Genomic DNA, 22912 nt, shown 5'->3' on the forward strand with positions numbered 1-22912 from the left:
CTCTCTCTCTCTCCCCCTCCCACACTATCTGAATAAAAACTGGAAAAAAAAAAAAAAAAGGACATACAGATGGCCAATAGATATATGAAAAAATGCTCAACATCACTAACCATCAGAGAGATGTAAATTAAAACCACAATGAACTATCACCTCACACCTGCTAAAATGGCTACCACCAATAAATCAACAAACAAGTGCTGGAGAATATGTGGACAAAAGAGAATACATAGAACTAGGGTACAGACTGACAAACCTCAGAAGAGAGGGTCGAGGGGGAGGGAAGAAATAAACCATAGAACTTATATGCATGTATGGGTAACCATGGACATAGACAAGAATGTTGGGGACGCGGTGGGGAATGGGATCAGAAGGAGGGTGTCAATGGGGGGAAAAGGAGAAACATTTGAGAGAGAGAGAGAGAGAGAGAAAATATCCTAATGCACTGTTGGTGGGAATGCAGACTGGTGCAGCCAATGTGGAAAACAGTATGAAGTTTCCTCAAAAAATTAAAAATGGAACTGCCATTTGATCCAGTGATTCCACTTTGGGGAATATATTCTAAGAATCCCAAAATACCAATCAGAAAGAATATATGTACCCCTATGTTCATAGCAGAGCTGTTTACAGTAGCCAAGATCTAGATCTAGCCCAAGTGCCCACCAGTAGATGGATAAAAAAGCTGTGGTACAATGACACAGTGGAATACAAGGTGGCACTATTAAGGAAGGAAAACTTACCTTTTGAGATATCATGGAGGGACCTGGAGAGTATTATGCTAAATGGAATAAACCAGTCAGAGAAAGACAAGTATCATATGATCTCACTTATATTCGGAATCTAATTAACAAAATAAACTTAGGAATAAAACAGCCAGACATGGATACATGCTACAGACTGACACGTCAGAGGGGAGGTGGGGGGGTGAACAGGATGAAAGAAGGTGAAAAGACTAGCCAAAGAACATATATGCGGAGCCCATGCTCACAGACAACAATGTGGTGAGGGACAAAGGGAGGGGTAAGGAGGGCAGGGTCTGTGGGAGGGGTGCTAAGTGAGGGGGGCGGGAATGGGAGACATCCGTAATGGCAAATATAAAAATAAAATATCATATATAGCCCTGGCTGTTTCAGCTCAGCAGTTAGAGCGTGAGCCTGCAGACCAAAGAGTCTTGGGTTTGATTCTGGCCAAGGGCACGTACCTCAGTTGTGGTTTGTCCCCGGCCCTGGTCGGGGTCGTGCAGGAGGCAACCAGTCGATGTGTCCCTCTCACATAGATGTTTCTCTCTCTCTCTTATTCTCCCTCATCCCCCCCTCCACCTATCTGAAGATATTTGAGAAAATCTCTCTCTCTCTCTCTCTCTCTCTCTCTCTCTCTCTCTCTATATATATATATATATATATATATGTTATTTTATCTCATGTATGGAAACGGGAATGAGTGTTCACAGTCAGGGCTCCCGAAGATGCTCTTCTCCACCCAGGGCTGCCTCACACCCGACCCCAGGCTCCCCCACTGGAGGTTTCACAAACACCTCATGGCTGCAGGCTAAACAAGGTAGCCCAGGAAGTCAAGTGAAGCCAACATCCCCAAATCAGTGTGTTTGTAAACTCCACCTCTGGTGTGAGAAATGTCTCAGGATTTCAAGACAAACCTGTTCTGTCACAGCATTGCTGCTGGTACACTGCAGGAGGAGAAGGGGACATATCCAGGTGGCCAGTAATAGTCACCCACCCATGAGTCCTGCACCGCAGACCAACTGCAATGATGCCGAGAGACTCCTGCCCAGCACAGCGCCCTGGGCTCACGGCAATGAGAAACACCTTTATAGAGCAGCAAACGTCTCTTCTTTCTCGTTTGTAGTTTTAACTGTTTTATTCCCTTCTCAAAAAAAATAAGTGAAGATGAGTATTCAAGGGTATAACATCACAATGAACATCACAAATGAATAGCATTGGGTATCAGCAAGTTTGTCCATTTTCATTTGGATATCAATTTTTAATATAAAGTTATGTGTGTGTAGCCCACCCATAAGGAGTAAAGAGTGATGTTCCACCTCCCTGAAGAATTTGTATGTACGTAAATTATTTGGATGGAGGATTTCTACTCTATTTATCTATCAAACCATTAATCGCATTATATCAGAATTGACTCACTGATATTTATTATACCTTGGACTATAATCCAATACTGCTTTGTCTATTTTGTTGCTCATATTGGTCCAGACTTGGCCATTAGGAGCTTTTTCATTGGCTCCTGTGTGCCTGTCACATTACCTCCATACTTGTGTGGGTGTTTTTTTTCTTTTTTTTAAAAGCACTTCCTTACATGTCCTTATGATACGCTAAAAGCTCGTCCTGTATATTCACTGCCTAGTCCTAAAATCAGCCAAGGAGCCCAGCTCCCCTTACTGGTAAATCGTATTAAAAACTAGTATTTGGGCATTAGGTTTGCTCATAGCTACTGGGGTGTCTGGTTCTAGATACTCTTAGCTGACAAAGCAAAGAAATATGTATGCATGCTAAACTGTGTACATACATGTTTCTATATGTAATTATCTGTATCTATATTAAGTTCAAATGAGTTCATTCTGATGTCTCTAAATCAAATTCATTACCACATGGATCTATCTAACCTTGTCCCCATGTTTATCTATAACTCCCACTTCAACAGTGAGAAACCTAGCTCTAACAAGTAAACATGCATTTACTTAATTGTCCCATTTTAGAATACAGATACATAGTAGTTTCAGAATTGTTAACCTAAACACCCCTGAGAAACAACTTTATCAACTAAGGTTCTCTGCTATGAATAGTTATGTTCACCTTTAGTTTTATAGTCTTCACTAACTTCTGAAGTTACTTAGGATAGCACCTTTTCTGCTTGTTTCCTCCACTGAAGTTGTTTCATATATCTGTAATACAGTTGGATGCTTTTGGCATATCTGCATTCCATCTTGGGATACCTTGACCAATTAAATGATTAATTTTAATTGGCAAACATTAAAGTCCATTCTTTGTGCTGTCAAATTCTATGGATTTTGTCAAGTGCATGGTGTCATATGTATCATCACAGTATCATACAGAACAGTTTCTCCACCTTCAAAAATCCCCTAGATAGCAGCTCTACAAATCTCTACCATTTACTGATCTGTTTATTATCTCTACAGTTTTGCTCTTTCCAGAGGTGATATAAATATTATAGTACATAGCCTTTCAAACTGGTTTATTTCACTTATCAATACATATTTAAGATGTATCTATGTATTTGCATGGCTTGATAGCACATTTCTTTTTACTGCAAAATAATATTCCATTGAATGGGTGTACCATTCACCTATCAAAACCATCTTATTTGCTTTCAGGTATTGGTGATTAACAAGCTACTATAAACATTTTCATAATGATTATCGTGTAGGAATAAGTTTTCAAATTAGTTGAGTAAACATTTAATAGTACAAATGCTAAATTATATAGTGAGATTTTGTTTACCTTTGTTAGAAACTGCCAAACTGTCTTCCACTGTCTATCATTTTGTATTTCCACCAGCAATTCACGAGTGCTCCTGTTGTTTTACATCCTTGTAAGCAACTGGAACTCTCAGATTTGGACTTGAACCAATTTAACAGATGTGAGGGGGGGTATCATTTTAATTTACACTTCTAAATGACAAATGATGTTGAATATCTTTCCACAAGTTTACTCATCAGGCATCATTTGGTGAGGTGTATATTTAGATCTTCTGCCCATATTATATTGGCTGTATATTTTAATTATTGAGTTTTAGGAGTTCTTTACATAGTCTGAATATTAGCTCTGTATTAGATATGTGTTTTGCAAGCATTTTCTTCCAGTTTATGACTTGTCTATTGATCTTCTCTCTAATGACATTTGCAGATCATAAAATTTTATTTTAATATACTGCAACATATCATTTTTTTCCCTGATGGGTCATGCTTTCAATGTTGTATCTATAATCTTGTCATCAAACCCAAGTTTTTTCTGATTTTTTTTCTTCTAGAGAGTTTATTTTTTAGCAATTATATTTAGATTTAAGATTCATATTGAATTTATTTTTGTAAATGGTCTAAAGTCTCTAGTTAAGTTTTTTTTTTTTTTTTTTTTTTTTTAAAATATGGGAACCCAATTTCTGTAGGACATTTGTTGCACAAATAAAATGTTACTTTGGAACAAATATCCTTTCCATTAATAATCCTTATCTCATTTCCATATCACCGATCTTTCCAGAAAAATAAAACCACCCAGTGATCTAATACATCCCAACCCATTGTAATTTGGTTTCCATTCCACTATTCCAACAAGTTTACTCTAAGTTAGTGATATTACAGTAGCAGATACTTTGAAAAACTCTGTAACTTATGACTTCATAATGATCAGTTATTTTCAAAGTTATAATTATTTTCCAATTAAGTGCTTAATAAAGCTAACTATTCATGCTTACAGACAATAAATAATACATTCATTTCACATAAGTAATAAAAATATCTACTCTTTTTTTTTTAGGGACTTCTGATTATTGTTGCATTTTTGGTCATTCTGGATTCATTTTGTTCTTGGCTTGCCTGTATCTGACTGATCCTCTGCTATAGATCCCAGTGATTGTCTTCTAAATTTACAGTATGTCTAATATTTTAGATAGGAAGCTTAAATGGAAGGACAACAATTTCCATTTACAGGTCTCTCTAGATTGGGTACACAGTGCACTGAAAATAATTTATTTAATTTTTAAAAACAATGAATATTATAATTACATAATTTATTAGTCTCTGTATTATTTATGATACTTAGTTGCAGGTACATTCTTGATAGTTTAAGGTAAAAATGGTTTATTAAAATATTGATTAATTTGCAGTATCTCTAGAAGGGTCAAGAAGTGGGCTTGGATGAAACATGACCAGAAAAAGCAATTGGGGCAACATGAACCAGATGACATGATAACATGAAGCCACTAATGTCCTGCTGCCAGCTGGACGCTGGAATCTCTGCCCCAGCACTTCCTGCAGAAGTGGCTTCCTCTGTTTAGAAATGTTTTATGCATATATTCATGTGTAATATTCTAAAAGAAGTAGTAGCACATTACATGTACTGGACTTATTTTATATTGGTATATACGTGCGTTGTTCTTTTACACAGTCACATAGCATTACAATTTTTTTGCTCTAATTAGTAATCCAGAAATACAAAATCATTCTCAGCTCTCCTTATAAATCTGAGTGTACGACTATGTGTTATTGCCAGGTATTTATAAAGGTGTTTTTTTAATTTAACTTTCAATTTACTTTTGTCTTTATCTTTTACTTTTCATTTTTACTTTACCTTTAAGTAATTGTAAATGACAATTTTTCTATAAATTTATGTGATTTTTCTTCAGTAAATCATTCATTGTCTTTGTATAATTTTTATATAGTTATCTTTTTTTAGATTTCTAATATTCTGAATAATATTACATTAATATTTATGTACTCATTCTTTATTGTTTGAATTTTACAGTTACAAAGAAATAATTCAAATTTGATTATGTCAAAAGTACAAATATATGTCCTTTATTTTTATTTGATACAAATCTTAAGGATACCTTTTCCCATTGGAAAAATGCATCCTTCACATTTTCTTACAGGTCCCAGCTCTTTTTTACACTCCCAGGCAGTTAACCCATCTGAGACTATGCAGAACCAAGAATTCATTTTTATACACCTAATGATCCCTGACCCATGAGTGATGATCCATGAATAAAGCTCAAGCCTTACTGGATGTTGTTGTTCACAGACCTCCAGTAAGTTCTGCTCTTGGAATGACTGGATTAAATAAAAAAGATCTTCAGCCTGTAGCTAAGGCAAAGATATCTTTAAGAGGCTACAGGTAATAAAGAGGGAAACTAGCTATGGTTATTTTCACCCTCAATCTCTGACTTAAATTCATCAGTGGTTAATGTAGTCCTAATTATTTGCACGGATCAACCAGAATACATCTTTTAAATTTTACAGAATCTTTTTTTTTAAGGGGAGAGAACTGAGGCAGGTTAATTAAAAATAAATAAATTTTATATCCCTATTTAAAGTTGTCTATGTTCATCAAAGATGTTAAATAAGAGGAAGAAAAAAATGACCTTATTTTTATACTGACTGTCAATATATGGAAATATTTTTTAATCTCTGTTTTTTAAAATTAATTTTATTTTTTATTCTTTAATTGATTTTAGAAAGAAGAAGGGAAGAGAAAGAGAAAATTTTTTGTCCCACTTGTTTATGCATTTACTGGTTGCTGCTTATATGTGCCCTTACTGGAGTTTGAACCTGTAACCTTGTCATTAAAAACACACTTTAACCACCTGAGCTACTCTGCCAGGGCTGTCTGTCTTTTTTTCTTTAAGATTAGTTGTTCATTTTAAACAGAGCACATTCATGCTTGCATTCTACCATTTTCTGCTTAGCATTATGGACTAAGTATTTAACATAATGTTACTGTGTCTTTATAAATACAAATCTTAATGACATCATAGTTGGGCTATGTCAAATAGGACTGCAAGGAGGCTGACAGACTCCAGACAAAAACAAAGACTCTATAATACCAAAAGATAGGGAAGTTGAACATTTGGCTACATAATACAGGAGTTAAAACAGCATATTCCCAGAAAGTACAATGACTTTCAAGTTCACCCAGGGCACCCCATGAAATTATCAACCGAAGATCCTGCCAGGCATGACATGCTGTCTTTTTTTTTTTTTTTTGGTACGTGCCCTTAGTGGGAACCGAACCCGGGACTCTCTGGTCCACAGGTTGATGCTCCAACTGCTGAGCCAAACCAGCCAGGGCGAGATGCTGTCTTTGATGGTCATCTGTGGGTTGTGTCTTGGCTCCCAATCCTTCCTGACTGGTGTAGAGACTATGCAACACTGCCTTTCCACACACGGCAAATGTCTCACAACAAACAACCCGACGTCAGGCCCACATGAGTATTTAGTGTGGGACAAGGTAATGTGGGGGATTATATCACAGCAACATCCTCCCGCAGGTCCACATCTGGGTGTCTGACACCACTCCTGGAAAGACACTGCAATGAGTGGATATAATACTGTGTAACAATTCCTCTATTATTTGCTATTCGGGTGTTTTCCAACTTTTTCTACTATAGGTAGTAGTATAAAAGGTAAATTGTGCTGAAGCTTCATCTCTCTTTTAAAAACATCTTTAGTTTAAAATAGGAAGCAGGTTCTCGATTCTTAATTGATCATAAATAAGTACAACATTAATTAATCACCGATTTGGGCCTAAAAAATCCTGAGACTGAAAGTTCACATGATCTTACTTAGTGTGGTTATATCTGGTTTCACAATTTTTAATCTATTCTAGTCTAATCTAATCTGACTACAAATGGAAGGCAAAGGCGTTAAGCCATGGGCCAAAAAATTCTTAGTTGGAACTTTTCTAAGATAAATTATTTTTCTTTAGCCAGTTGTTTGCTGATTATGACTCTGACGACCTTATGTATCATCAAATGACTGGATTCAATTTTGGGGTAAGACTTTTTTCTTACATAGGTCTTAATGGAGAATTCTTTCTTTTATTAGACTAGCTAAATCCTGGGGAAATCTGTCCTATACATTAAACTTGAATATTACTTATCTAGCTACTTTTTGACTAACAATTTATGATGTGCATAAAAATCTTTACATTTACCCTTTCTGTTCTATATTTTCTACACTGTTTTTGAAAGTAGACTATTATACTGCATTGTACTGTATTTTTTTTTTTATCCTCACCCGAGGACATTTTTCCATATTTTGTTCAGATAGAGTGGGAGGGAGAGAGAGAGAGAGAAGCATCGACATGAAAGGGACACATCAAGTGGTTGCCGCCCGCACAACCCAACCAGGGCCGGGGGACAAACTGCAACCGAGGTACATGCCCTTGGTGGAAACCGAATCAGGGTCTCTCTGGACCGCAGGCCGACACTCTAACCGCTGCCACCAAAACCTGGAAAAGCAGTTTTGAGAAGCAACATTATCAATACCAGCTAATATCACACGCCTCACCAAAGAGTAGTTCTAGCCATCACATTAGGGGTGAGTTAATTAAATGTGTGACCAAATATAGCAGGCCAATTTTTAAGTTGATAATTTTGTTTGGCCCACGAATGATGTCATAAATATCCAAATGGACCCTGACAGAAAAAGTTTCCCCATCCCTGGGTATAGTAAACATGGTACTTGCTTCCTCACACAACCACATCAAAATTACAACTAAACTACACAACCATCATTCGGGACAGCCTGTATTCAAGCAGAATGAAAGTCCTACAACTGGGAAAGTAAAGAAATCACAGTGAGACTGATAGATGGGGTGGAGACATGGAAGGGCTGGTTCCACAGCCACTTGTGGCAGATAAAATCAGGAGGAATATCACAGCTTTGGAGGTCCCCCCTGAGAGCGAGGGGTCCCAGTTCCACAACATGCCCCACAGCTCAGGGTACCAGAGCCAGAAAGACAACTCCCCACAACTTCTGGCTATAGAAACCAACGTGGATTGAGGCAGAAGGAGGCTGAGGCTGCTGGAGTCCCAGGAGCTTCTCTTAAAGGGTCCACAAGGACTCACTCAGACTCTTTCCCTCTGAGCTCCAACAAAGGGGCAGCTACTTGCATGGCAACAGAAACACATTGGGAAGAAATAAATTGTTTGCCATCATGGCAATGCTGGAGGGGTAGCTTTCTCCCTGACAGAAGTGTTGGCAAAGGCTGTTGTTCCTTTGTCGAGCCCTCTCTCCCCAGAGCCGGCAGGCAGGTACCATATCTGAGACCCCATCAACCTGGCTCACACTGTTTGCCCCACCCTGGTGATTCCCTGAGACCCTGCCCCACCCAACTTTCCAGCCCACCCAAGTTGTTTCCAGTGGTTTTACCATAGGAATGGCCTGTCTTGGCTCATGCTTCAGATTTTCCCAACATCTCTCAAACAAGCAGCATCCGGCCTCAGTAAGCCCCATTCCTCTCGCAAAATGGCCCCAGACCCAGCACCAGTAGGTGGCCTTGGATCACAGCTTGGTCTTGCATGGGCACCTCCAAGCCCAGCACAAGCAGCTGCCATATAAAGAATGATTTGTAGCTTACACCTGGTGGCCCCAGGTAGTGGCTGACCTTGGTCTGTACCTCCCAGGAGGCCCCAGAGCCGGCATACTCCGTGGACAGCTTCAGACCACCTTGAAGCACCACCACCCAACCACCTCCACAAGCAACAAACTCAAGGACTTAACTCAGTGGGTACAAGAGCCCTGCTAGAGTAAGTCTTGCTCTGTGTGGTGGCCCCCTGCACGGTTAATCCTCCAAGGTGGTCAGAGGTCACAGCCAGTCCTTGTAGCTGAAAAGCCTGAGTAAAGCCCTCTCATTGATGTGCCAACAGTAATCAAGACTCAATTACAACAGAAGGGTGCACAGTATGCACACAGGGGGGAGGATGTACCTAAAGTGCCCAGCTGGTGTGATCAGTAAGGCTATGTCACAAAACCTTACAGGACATATACTAAATTAGGCCACCCTATCAAGACTAGGGGATATAGCAACTATATCTAATATATAGAAACAAACACAGGGAGGCAGCCAAAATGAGGAGACAAGGAAACATAACCCAAATGAAAGAACAGAACAAAACTCCAGAAAAACAACTAAATAAAATGAAAACAAACTATCTACTAGATGAAGAGTGCAAAATACTAGTTATAAGGATGTCGAAGGAACTTAGTGAGGACCTCAAGAGCATAAAAAAGAAACAATCAGAAATGAAGGATGCACTAACTGAAGTAAAGAATAATTTCCTGGGAATCAACAGAGTAGGTGTAGCTGAGAAGCAAACCATTAATTTGGAATATAAGGAAGCAAAAAACACCCAATCAGAATAGCAAAAAGAAAAAAGAATTTTTAAAAAATGAGGATATTGTAGGGAGCCTCTGGGACAACTTCAAGCACACCAATATTCGCATCATGGGGGTGCCAGAAGGAGAAGAGAGAGAGCAAGAAATTGAAAATCTATTTTAAAAATGACAGAAAACTTCCTTAATTTGGTGAAGGAAACAGACATACAAGTTCAGAAAGGGCAGAGAATCCTACACAAGATGAACCCAAAGAGGCCCATACCAAGACACATCATAAGTAAAATGCACAAGTCTAAAGAGAAAGAGAGAATCTTAAAAGCAGCAAGAGAAAAGCAGTTAGTTACCTGCAAGGGAGCTCCCATAAGATAGCTGATTTTTCAAAAGAAACTTTGCAGGCCAGAAGGAGTGGCAAGAAATATTCAAAGTGATGAAAAGCAACAACCTACAACCAAGATTATTTTATCCCTCAAAGCTATCACTTAGAATTAATGGACATATAAAGAGCTTCCCAGTCAAGAAAAAGTTAAAGGAGTTCATTACCACCAAACCAGTATTATATGAAATGTTAAAGGGTCTTCTTGAAGAAGAAGATAAAAACATAAATAATGAAATGGCAATAAATACATATCTATCAACAACAGATTTCTACAAACAAAATGAACAAGCAGAACAGAAACAGATTCATAGATACAGAAAACTTTTTGTTGGTTGCCAGATGGGAGGGAGCTTGGGGCATGGGCAAAAAACGTGAAGGGATTAACAAGTACTAATTGGTTGTTAGTCTGAAGAATCTCAGAGGGAAGGGGGAAGGATGGGTGGGGAGAGACAAATGAAAAACTTATATGCATAACCAATGGATACAAACAACAGTGTGGGGAAGGCAGGACTATTGGGGGTTGAAAATGGGAGACATAGGTAATACTTTTAACAATAAAGATAAATTTTTCAAAAGAGTAAATAAATAAATAAAAAGGTAAAAAAAAGAAGGGAGGCCTTATTTCAGTTGAGTGTTAACAAAATGCTAACAGGTCTCCCAATGAGCCACTGAGCCACTTAATGTTAAGATATTTCTATACCTATGGTACAAAATAAGTGACTTAAAAAATCCATACTTTAATAGATGTAACTTATAAGCTTAAACAATAAATTATTATAGAGGTTATAGAGGGCACCTTTAATAAAATAATAAACTAGGATGATGTTTTCTCAAACCTGTAAGCAAACCAGAATCAACTGAGGAGATTTATAAAAATACTATTCCTAGACCCCAATCCAGATCTATTGAGTCATAATTCCTTATAAAGTAAAACTCAAAAAACAACAAAATATTTAAAATGCTCCCCAATTGTACATGATACAGCTGAGTGGTATCTAGGGACCATTAATCCAGGAGCTTCACTAAGACTTCAATGTTACAACAATGAGTTGAACTGTAGATACAGTGATGAATAAGACATCATACTTGCTTAAAGGAATTAACAGTCTAATGGGGAAGAGAGTCATAAAATGGGTTCAGTATAATAAGGTAAGTTCCAGAGATATAGTCAAATTGTTACTAGAGACACAAAAGACAGGGACTAGTTAGATCAGGGCAAGACTTCCTATAGGGAGTAAAATCTAAGTTCAGTCTTAAAAAAATGAGTTAAAGTTATTGAAGCAAAGTGACAATACTGCAAACAGAAGGAAGAGCAAGAGGTATACAAGAGTAAAAGTTGTAGGAGGTATTACAGTTGCCATCATAAATCACAAAGTCATTCACTAGAGAGTGAGTGGTGAGAAGAAGGGCCTGTATCATGAAGGACATAAAAATACCATGTTAGAATATTAAGATTGCATTCTTAAGCAATGGAAAGCTTGAAGAAGGGGGTTACTATAACAAGATTTATACTCTAAATAAATTATTGAAGCTCTGACGAGGAAGATGAAAGATCAGTTAGGGTGAGGAAAGACAAAAGCCAAAATTGTTTTGGAGAAGAGATCAACTGAAGAAACAGAATCAAACCAGTAATTGTACTAATTGATTGGATATCAGGGGTCACAGGGAAAAGAGTCAAAGATGACTCCCAGATTTTCAGTTTATATCCCAGACTACTTTGTTCTTAGAATAATTTATCATCAGTTGAAGAGCCTCAGGGTACCATTTCTTAGGGGCCTTGACAATGTTCTTTAAAGTTACAAAGCTACCAGAACAAAGAAAAAAAGATTAAGGGTTACTTAATTTTAAAAGAATAACCCTAGCCTGGCCAGTGTGGCTCAGTGGATTGAGTATCACCCCATGACTGAGAGGTCCTCCTTCAATTCGTGGTCAGGGCACATGCCCGGGGTGCGGGCTTTGATCCCCAGTAAGGGGGTGCAGGAGGCAACTGATTGATGCTTCTCTTACATCGATGTTTCTATCTCTCTCTCCCTTCCGCTCTAAAAAAATAAATAAACCAAGTATCATATGATCTCACTTACTTGTGGAATATAATAAACATAACAGTCTGAGGAATGGGGTAGTCCCAGAGACGTGGAAGTGGGGTACAGACTGACAATCCCCAGAAGAGGGGGTGATGGGGGAGAGATAAACCACAGAACTTATATGCATGTATGCATGAACAATGGACATGGACAACAAAGTTGGGGACGGGACGGGACGGGGCGGGGGAGGAAACAGTGGGGGAAAAAGGAGAAACATCTGTAACAAAAATTAATTAATAAAAATAAATAAATAAATAAATGAAAAATAAAAATAAAAGAAAACCCCTATGCTATCATTCTTAGAACCTACAAATATTAAGGCAGCTGAAAATGAGACAGGAATTCAAATGCAACACCACTCAATTGTTGAAATCAGATACAGTCTAAATTAGTCCTTACATATGAAATCTAAAATATGAATAGTGCCTAGGTCTTTTAAAAAAAGTAAAAGTTGAACTTCATTACCTTTTACTTAGAAAATTAAAATACCTATCAGTATCATTTACGCGAGAAAAGTCACAGAGGATAAAGCATGATACTTAACTTGCTGGGTATTATTTTAAAAACTAAAGATGCTCAAATAAAAGTGATAAGCTATCTACATAGCTAAAAAGAGAAACATTAAAAGAATGTTTATATTTACAATCTTGCCAACCATCAAGTGCTAAGAGAAATGACAGAAGGCTCTGTCTCTCAACACATTCAATATTATTAACTTCTTTCTTTTCATGTTTCAGTTCCATTCAGGACTAAACAACAGATTATGAATTACAATAATTATACAGCACAGTAATTTCATTATTTATTTCCCAATTTATTAATATTAGAAACAGAAGAGTGAACAAGCCAGCAAAACAAGCAGCAAAATGATCAGATATTCATTTGTTTTTTTTTAAACTCTATTTTCCTCTACCAGAGAATAAATTTTTCTTATCACTAGAAGAGACAGATTCTTCACAACAGAAAATATTACATAGTGAAAAGCAGAGTTAAAAATGTATCCATTTTTCCTGGATGTAAACATATACATACAGATAAACTCTAAAAGAACAAGCATCCCTAACAAAAAGTGAGCAAAGGATAAGTAAATAAAACAGTAAATAAATAAGATGTTGAATATTTTTTTTAAATACCTGATTAGTGAAAAGCAGTGCCACATAACCCTTATAATTGGATTGCAGAGAAGAAACAGTAGTCTCCCAAGAGCTCCAAATCAGATTACAACCAGACACGTAACTGGTAGAACTGCAGGATCACTCCACTCAGTTCACGTCTACCAGGAGTGGCTTATGGCTGAACAGAAACTATTACACATCCTGAGAAACAACCAAACTGAAGTAATGCTGCTGCTCCGTCTTAAGGGTGGCATTTGTAAAATACTTTCATTAGCTAGAGATTCCAACATATTAATTTGTATATTAAATGGTGAGCTCATAACTCAAACTTTGATGTAACTAGTGGACACACTGGTACTTCAACATTTTTCAAGATTGCTATCTGGTAACTATAATTGAGTGCTGTGACTAACTTCATTAATGATGTAAATTACTACAGCACAAACTTTTTTAAAAAGAAATTACAATTCAATTCTAATAAACTGGACTACATAAATATTTGCAATGTTCAAACTATTCTGGTAGGAAACCACCTATCCTTTTATGCCTTTTCAGGCAACTAAATTTCACCACACATTTTCCGCAGGAAAAATACTCAAGTCACTATAAAAAAAAAAAAGTGACAGAAAACTATAACACCACAATGCAGATTTTAGAATGTGGTAAGTTAGTCAAAACAATTTACAAGAAATCTAGCCAAACATATATGTCTAAACTTACAGTTTTATCTGACTCTCCACCTCATGAAGAATGTATTCCATCTCCCACTTCTATCTGAAATGTTCTTACCATTGTGCTTACTCTAAATTCAACTTTACACTTCAAGGTCAATTTGAATCTCACTCTCCATATAAAAATGTTCCTGGCACCTCAGTTCAAAGTGATTTTTCTTTCTCTTCTATTCCAAATATAAAGCAAAACTAGAAGAAGAAAACAGCAAGTAGTTTTATAATCTTGGAATGAGATAGGCCTTTACAAGCAAGACCTATAGGTCAAGTTTGACCACATAAAGGAAAAAGTTCTGAAGCCCAAGACATACCAAAAACAAAGTCAAAAGACAAGGCATCTCTGGAAAATAATAACATGACTAATAAGAAACATACAAAAGAAATACTTAGAGAGGCAAATTCACAGAAGCAAAAAAATGGCTGACGACTAGGAATTAAGAAAACGTGAAATAACTAGGTATAGTTTTCATTCTTTGTATTGACAAAATTTTAGAAAGACAGATGACACCCAATGTCAAGAGGGCAGAGAGAAAAGGGCACGCTGGTATGCATGTAAACTGATACAATCGTTTGGAGGGCAACTTGGCAGTATCTATTAAAATATCAAACTCTTTGACCCAGCAGTTTTATTTCTAGTTAATACCTAAAAAACACTTATTAGAGTGTCTACAAGGATACAGCACTTTTTGTAATCACAATAATATAGCACAACCTAAATGTCTGTATAGAGGTAGAGGAAAGATTAATTATAAAATCCACAGTGTAAACTATTTCCAAGTCACTGCAACTCTGAAAGAAAAAAAAAGGGAATAAAGGTGGTAGCTCTAGCTCTCCTTATGGCTACCCGCATATAGTGCCGAGTGAAAAAAAAGTTACATAGGCAAAATCTATGAGGGTGGGGTGTCTTAATAATGGTTTCCTGAAGGGAAAGGAGAAAAAATATGGATTGTAAAGGGCACAAGGAAACCTCTTTGGTGCTGGTCAAGATCTCTACCTTGATAAGATTTTGAGATACACACGTCATGAACTGTCAAAACTCAGCAAACATACACTTAAGATTGTTACATTTCATGGTATTAAATTTACCTTTTTAAACCCTGTAAATCAACACTGACCTCTAGTTAATAATATGGATGCTGAAGTACTGAGAGAGGGGAGGAAATGTACTGCTGGCTGCAATTTACTTTGAATGGGGTCAAAAAAAAAGTGAATTGACAGATGAACAGAGAGAAGGATGAGTATGTGATGAAGTTCAGTAAAATATTAGTTATAATGTAGGTGATGGATATTCCGATGTTACACTATAATTCTTTCAACTCTCCTGTTAAAATGTTTTATAAATAAATATTGGAGGGGAAAGCAAGTTATAGAAAGGCATACAACATGATTCTGTTTTTGTTAGTAGTGTATGTGTAAGTAATTTCTGTATATGTATAGAAAAAAGTGTGAAAGAGAACACACTTACACAACTGTTACCAGTGGTTATCACTGGACTAAGGAAGGAAAGAGCAATGACAAAGCTTTCACGTTTTATGTATATATTTTGTGTTTTTCTAAGTTTATTAGTAAACATATGCACTTCTAAGTTATTTTCAACCAACTGAAAAATAAAGATAGCCTCAGGGTTGTAGACACTACAACCTTACAAACAAAATCTTTAATTTAAGCCTCTCTTTATCACTATATTTTACCTTTATCTTCAATGCTTTGAAAATGAGTATTTTAAAAAATTCAATGCAGAAGCATTAACTGTAAAGCCACATAAGATTTATGATCCTGAAACATGTTTCTGAAAATAGTATTACTTACAGATTATTTTTCTCTATGGAAAAAGTCTTAATTAAGAAAATGTTTAATTAAAATTTAATATAAATAATTTTAAATAAACATAAAGAAACTATTGTTTTTGCAAATGAACAATTGTTAAATGCATCTAACCATAAGAATTAAGGATACTATGCCACATAATTCAGAAACATATTCCCATGTAAAATTAAATGCAGACTTACCACTTGCAATTCACTGTGATGTGTTGTAATTTTTCTGGTACTTGCATTTAGAAGTTTTATCTTGATTCATTCTTTTTTTTTTTTTACATTCCAACAAATGGATCTCTCTTCAATAACAGTTCTCCATAAGAATCTATTAATGGTTTAACAAACAATTATCTCTCACAAAGGTAAAATTGAAAGCAGCTAAATAATCTAACCATAAAAATGTCAATTATGAAGATTTAAATTCAGAAATAAGATTCAACTCGACTTGATTTCAGAGCCCCCCACAAAAAATGTGCATTTGATTACCATTATACATGAAAGTTCTCTTTTGAAACCACTCAGTGTTCATAAAATCAAATCAGCATTATGTGTTCAGCATTTGGGCTTCATCAAGCTTCCTGAGCACAAATCACAAAATGACAATCGATTCTGAGATCACTGATGGAACAAAATGCAATGTAAGGTCTATCATGATGTGAGGCTAGAACTATCTAATCACAATTCATAAACATAAAATTAAGAGCTTAAAATAGAAGCAAGTTTTAGTTTAAAATGCTGTTAAGGAGAAAAATGATCCTCCTGTAATAAAACCATTAAGAGAAGCAACCATAAAAGTTAGTTTCTACAGTTCAAGCTTAAACAATAACATGTAAAGAGTTCTAGATAACATATACTGATTCAATATTTAATTAATCAATATCTACTGACTATATACTGTACTTTGGAACTGGAAGAAAATATGAGAAAGGCCCTATCCTCAGTGGAGAAAGAGTAGTAAATAGACAAGATCAATACCATATAAGACAAGGTAAATAGGAGGCCAGAAGAAAAGAAAGCATCTCATATAGGAAGGATATTGTTTCATAGAACTTTTTTCACTTATGTGAACATTTATGTGTGCACTAGAATACAATATAAAAATGCATTTATCATGGTAAACTGCCATCAGGAAAAGATTTCTGGAGAGAGTGAAATATGTGAATTAGCTAAATGAAGAATGGAGGCTCTTCTGAACAAGGGATAAATAAGCAAAGGTATAAAAACAGGCAGAGAGAATCCAATTAAGCTGAAATGACAAGAGTCATTGCGTATGGAAGAATGGGATAAAACATGTCTATCCTTTTTATCGCAATCAATTCTAAAAAATATATTTCATGAGGTTACCAGTACACACAAATATATTACATATATAAGTATATATTTCATGTATGAAATATATAACTGAAAGAGTTTAATGAAATGGTATTTATCTTTAGTAAAGATAGTAAATGGTATTTAGTAAAGATAAATACCATTACTATATGTGATGCACTCTGGTATTATTTCATGACACACAAGCAGAGAATGATCCAAAAGTGAAAAGCACTGTTAAATTATGCCAATGAGTTTGGATCTCACCCTGAATATAGTGGAAACCACTGAAAGATTTTAGACAGAAGAATGCCATAATGAACTTGCATCTTGGAAAGAAGAGCAACACTCTGAAGAATAGACTTAGGTAGATGGATAAGGCTCCCAGACTGGCTAAATGAAATAAGACAGACTTACTGGTTACCCACATTAAAAATTAGAGCACCTGGTAAGCACTCCAAAAGTGGTAACTTAGAAGTGAGAGGGGATAGGAGGAGGAAGGAAAACTTAAGACAAGAGGCATGCTGGAAAAGAGTAATTAAGAACTTAACAAGTAAAACTTGTAAGAATTGGTGAACAACTGGAAGCAAAGAGAGAGAACATGCTAGGATGGTTCCCAAGTTTTTGACAGGAAATAAAGGACAAGTTATTAATTTGTTAAGCATACTGCTTACCATAGCAATGAGAAACTATTACATACCGAATATGTAAAAATACATCAAAATCATTATAATTACATTTCCATTCCCTAGAGATTTTTTTTTAAACTATTTTCTCCCAGGGTCAATTTTTCTATGGTCCATGATTACTAGATTGTCAAAGGTAATTTATTTCCACTCTAACTTTCTAAGCTAATTTAAAGTGGTCTCCTTGGTTGTACTTTTGTTTCGTAGAGACAAAATATGGAATGACAAAGTAAAGGAGCTGCTGTCCTAATGGGAAATGAATGAATTCATCTTCTGGAAAAAATATCTCAGGCCGAATTAAACCTGGTATATCAAAATGTTCTGAAACATGGCCAAGGTCAATAATGCTGCAAAAACTATGACTCTATGGTGGCTACCTAATGTTTCAGCACAGCAGTTTCTGCCAGTAACATTATTAGGTAATAGCACAAGTCAACCATCCATGAGTCAAACCCCAGTCACTCACTTGCCTTAAAATCAAGAAAAAGTCCTAATAGTTGTTAGATCTACACTGCAGCCATAGTATCCAAAATTAGATGAACATTTCATCTAGTTCAACAGCATCATCACCATTGTGGAATCAAATCTCCTCTACATGGCATAAAAGCAATGTTAGCCTTAAAAATCCAAGAAATTTTGGGTAACAAAGAATATCCCAAACTTTCATAACTATAAAATGTAATTAAATTTTTAACATTGTTTATGTCTGAAAGAATATAATCAACAATTTATAAGGTACACCAAAACATTTAATTCCCCAAAAGAAAATATTATATATGAATATATAAAATGTAAACCTATAACTGCAGCTAAAAATAAATTTTAAAAACAAAGTTAGAACTATATACCTTTAAGTATATATTTATACAGCTATTTAACTTCTGATTTTATCTACTCTGAAAATTGATCAAGTTAAATAATTCAAGTATAGCTATCCTTAATAATTAGCCAATAAGGTATTGAATTTTTTAAATACCACATCAGTATTCAATTTATTTCAATAGAGTAGGAAATAAATTTTGTACAGATATTAAAAAAAGAGCCACATTCAAATTATGACGTAGTCTCTTATTAGCTCTCCAAGCTTTAGTTTCTTTTCAAGTCAGTTTAACTATCTTTAAAACGGTGATAAAAATATTAACTCACAAGTTTGTTGCCATGATGAAATGAGAAATTGCCTGGCAAATGAAAGGAAGGAAAACTTAAAGATGAGTTATATTTCTAGTCTTACAAACTCTAGAATGAAAAATGATTCTGGGTCCCCACCGTTAAAGTGGTAATACAATTTAACCATACCCCAGCTACCTACTTTCTTTAACACTAAAGTCTGGGAACTACCTGTCAAAGATGAGAAACCTCAAATGGTACAGTGTTTCAGCTAGTATCATACTACAAGCATGTAGGGAGGTTCCATTCCCACAGGTTGGCATGAGGTCTCTTCAAGCAGAAAACCAAAAACAGAGATGTGATCTATAATTGAGAGACTGAACTGAAGCTTGTACACTAAATCTCTTTCAAGTAAAAGCAGGAGGACTGATGAGTTATAGAATGAAGCATGGAAGAAAATCAAAACCTGATTTTAGAAACTAATGAAGAATGCATAATTAAAGTAAGGCATTCTGATTCAATTGCTGAAGTCTCCAGGAAAACTTTGTGAAAATGTGAGCAGTGCTATTTCCTATCTATGAAGATGGGCTTTTTAACCTAGGCTAAGTCAATTTACCAATGACTCTTAACATCCCCCCCTGCCCCCAAATCACTATTCTGACAATAAGAAAGACTGGTGATTTTCCATTCTTATCTTTTACCTATATTTTGTACTGATTTAAAACAGTTCAAACATTTTCAACTTGAGGTATTAATGCACTGACTATTCTACTAAATGCTAAAATGCCATTTATATTTAGTGCATTTAAAAAGTAGAATCTGAGTCCTAATAGTTTACTAAATGAAAAGTCTTCATTCTTTTTTTAATGTTTTCTATTGATTTTAAAAGAAAGAGACAGGGAGAGGGAGAGAGAGAAACATCAATCAGCTGCCTCCTGCACACCCTCTACTGGAGATGTGCCCTGCAGGGGAATTGAACCAGCAACCATTCGGTGCACAGGATGATGCCAACCAGAGCAAAAGTCTTCATTCTTTAATATAAAGTAAAACTGAGCTTAGAGAACAACTTTCTGGTAATAAAAATAACTTTTCCTCTCCCTTCCTTGTTATGCCTGGTAGTACTGATACCACCACCATGTGGCCTTCTAAGCTGAGAAAGATTTTACTGACACATATTCAATTACAATGCCAGAAAAAAAAGCCCCATGGAGACATTACTAGATTTTTCAATTCATTTCTTCACTAATACATGGCATTATTTTATCCATGCTCCTTTTGAAAGTTCTGAATCACTTCCTATGAATTAAAGAAATCAGGCAGTGGGCAAGTAAGTAAAAATTTTATGATTCACTGATTACTTCTTGTTTTAGAACCTACCTGTTAAGCTAATGGTTATGTACCTGCACTTTAAAATGCTTAAATTTCGCCCGGCCTGTGTGGCTCAGTGGTTGAGCATGGACCCATGCACCAAGAGGTCGCTGGTTTGATTTCCGGTCAGGGTGCATGTCCAGGTTGTAGGCCTGATCCCCAGTGGGGGGCATGCAGGAGGTGGCCAATCAATGTTCTCTCTCTCTGTTTCCATCTCTCTCTCCCTCTCTCTCTCTCCCTCTAAAAAATCAATAAAGAAAAAAAAATTAAATAAATAAAATGCTTAAATTTATTTTATTAACTAGAACCCAGAGACAGGAAATGTAACACAGTTATCACCATTTTATTTAAAATATGCTCTCTTTCATTTACTCCAACTACAGTTTCTAAAGTATGTTTTGTTTAACAGAAATTACAAGTTTGAAGGTAACTAATATAATCCTATTGTTTTATACCCCAAATGAGAAATTCTGGAATAGTACTACACCAAACATTATTTCAAAAGTATAGAATTATACATTTCCTGCTTGTATTTTGATATAATTTTACCAATATTTCTTCAAGTAAATGTTTTAAATGTACCTTTAACATGTTAAAGCATCTTAAATTATTTACAAACATGCATATGCCAAGTAAACATGGAAATGCAAATAAGCCTTAGAGAATTTAGCCTGACTCCCTAGTTGTATAGTTGAGACAAAACAGCATGGGTCACTGACCTAACCACGACCCCCCAGGCTAGTGTGTGACAGCATTGGGACTAAAATCTAGTTTTTCCTTCCACAACACTAAATCTCATTTGGCTCTTTCTTTCTGATTTCTCACCCCATCTTCAAAAATCTTTTTGCCATTAATACATAACTAAGGCAAAATAAAGCACCTCTCTGGGTTTTATCTTTAACATAAATAAAATCTAAAAGTTGGAAAATTTTAACAAGATATTACACCAAAAGCATTTTAGTCCAGGTATAGCACATACTACCTTATTATTACTATTATTATTACTATTACTATTATTACCACCACAAGGTAGTAAATTTTTTAAGTACACATATTAACATACTGGGCTTGGACCCATTTGGCAAGTTTTTAACTTAGGCTTAATTATCCTTAGTCCTCTTTACTTTAGACTCTAACTTTACACTATGATTTATGACCCGCCCACAATGACCTTGATTTCTTTTTTTCCCTCTTGTACTTCTACGGACTATATCGCAATGTTTTCAAGTAATAACCGGTCAGGCTCTCTGAGCCCTAGAGATCCAGACATCCCCCACTGACCCACAGGGCATCACACACCGTGACCCAAATATAGCTTGAGAAAGACCACCACTTTCAATGGACTCTCCAGTTAAAATGCAGAGACCTATTCAGTGAGTGGTTACAAGTGCAAACTGCTGCCATCCACAAGCCATGCCCCCGACCGCCCTAGGACGCGAGGGAGGGCGGCAGGTCCCTGAGGGAGTGAACTAGCTCCCCTCCCGCGGACCTCTGCGGCCTCACGCCGGCCATCTGGAAATGAATGAAAGGCTGTGGCGGCGTCAATCCGAGGTCCCTGCGCGAGTCCGACGCGGAGTCCCGAGAGGGAAACAAGTAGTTCACAAGCGAGAAACTCCGGGCACAGATTTAATACATTTTTTTAAAAAAAGAAAGAAAGAATGAAAAGAAATCTAGCAAAATCACCTCTACTCGAGCTGGAACCCACTCACCACCAGTTAACGGGAGGGGCAGCCGGCGGGCGGCTGCGCTCTGGCTGAAGATGCTGGGGAGGCCAGGCCCGGGGCGAGCAGGGCACCCGGAGCGCCCGGCGCTCGAGCGGGTGCGGGAGGGGGCAGGGCGCGGGCAGGGCGCGGGCGGGGGCGCGGCCAGGTGAGGGCTGCCGGGCGCCGCGGAGCGCCGGGCGGGGCCAGGGAGGGGTGGCCGCGTCGCCCCCGCGCCGGCACACACTCACCGGCACCGGCTGGCTCTCCTCTGGCCGCCGTTGCTATCGCGGCCGCCGGCGGCTCTTCCTGCCCCTCCTCCTCCCTCCAGGGCCGCCGCCGCCCAGGCAAGGCCGCGCTCCTTTTCCGCTTCCGGGAGCCCGAGCGCCAGGACCGGCGAGGCGAGTATCCGCCCGCCGCGCCGCAGAGTGACCGGCTGCCGCCCGCGCCCTCCGCTCCGCGCCCGGGAGGCTCGATGGGAGCCGCCGAGGGCCGAAAGACCAGAGATCGCGGCGCGGGCGGGAGCAGACGCGCCCGGACCTAGGCCGCACGCCCGGCCGGACCTCCCGCCACCTGAACACTCGTACCTGACGCACCTGGGCCCCCGGCTCCCCACCCACCCAGGCCACTTTCCCAGCTCTGCCCAGGCCGTCCTCTTTGTACGCACACCCTCACCGACCCCCTCTCCCGGGGAGCAGGGTGGACCGACCCTTCCTTTGAGGATGGCATTTACCCTCGTT

At 37.4% G+C, this 22912-nt stretch overlaps 1 protein-coding gene across 1 annotated transcript in view; it reads right to left on the reverse strand.

Annotated features, from left to right (window-relative positions):
* The window catches only part of ZDHHC21 (zinc finger DHHC-type palmitoyltransferase 21), a 95514-nt gene extending 73267 nt beyond the window's left edge, over window positions 1–22247 (reverse strand). Inside the window, exons 1-2 of the mRNA XM_036261375.1 lie at window positions 22156–22247; window positions 16193–16325 (exon numbers count right to left, since the gene is read on the reverse strand). The gene's annotated coding sequence lies outside the window, so the exon portion shown is untranslated. The remainder of the gene's footprint in view (window positions 1–16192; window positions 16326–22155) is intronic.
* Window positions 22248–22912: the final 665 nt, after the last annotated feature.

This window comes from Molossus molossus, unplaced genomic scaffold (genome assembly GCF_014108415.1).
Source record: "Molossus molossus isolate mMolMol1 unplaced genomic scaffold, mMolMol1.p scaffold_m16_p_14, whole genome shotgun sequence".
In the NCBI taxonomy this organism is placed as follows: domain Eukaryota; kingdom Metazoa; phylum Chordata; class Mammalia; order Chiroptera; family Molossidae; genus Molossus; species Molossus molossus.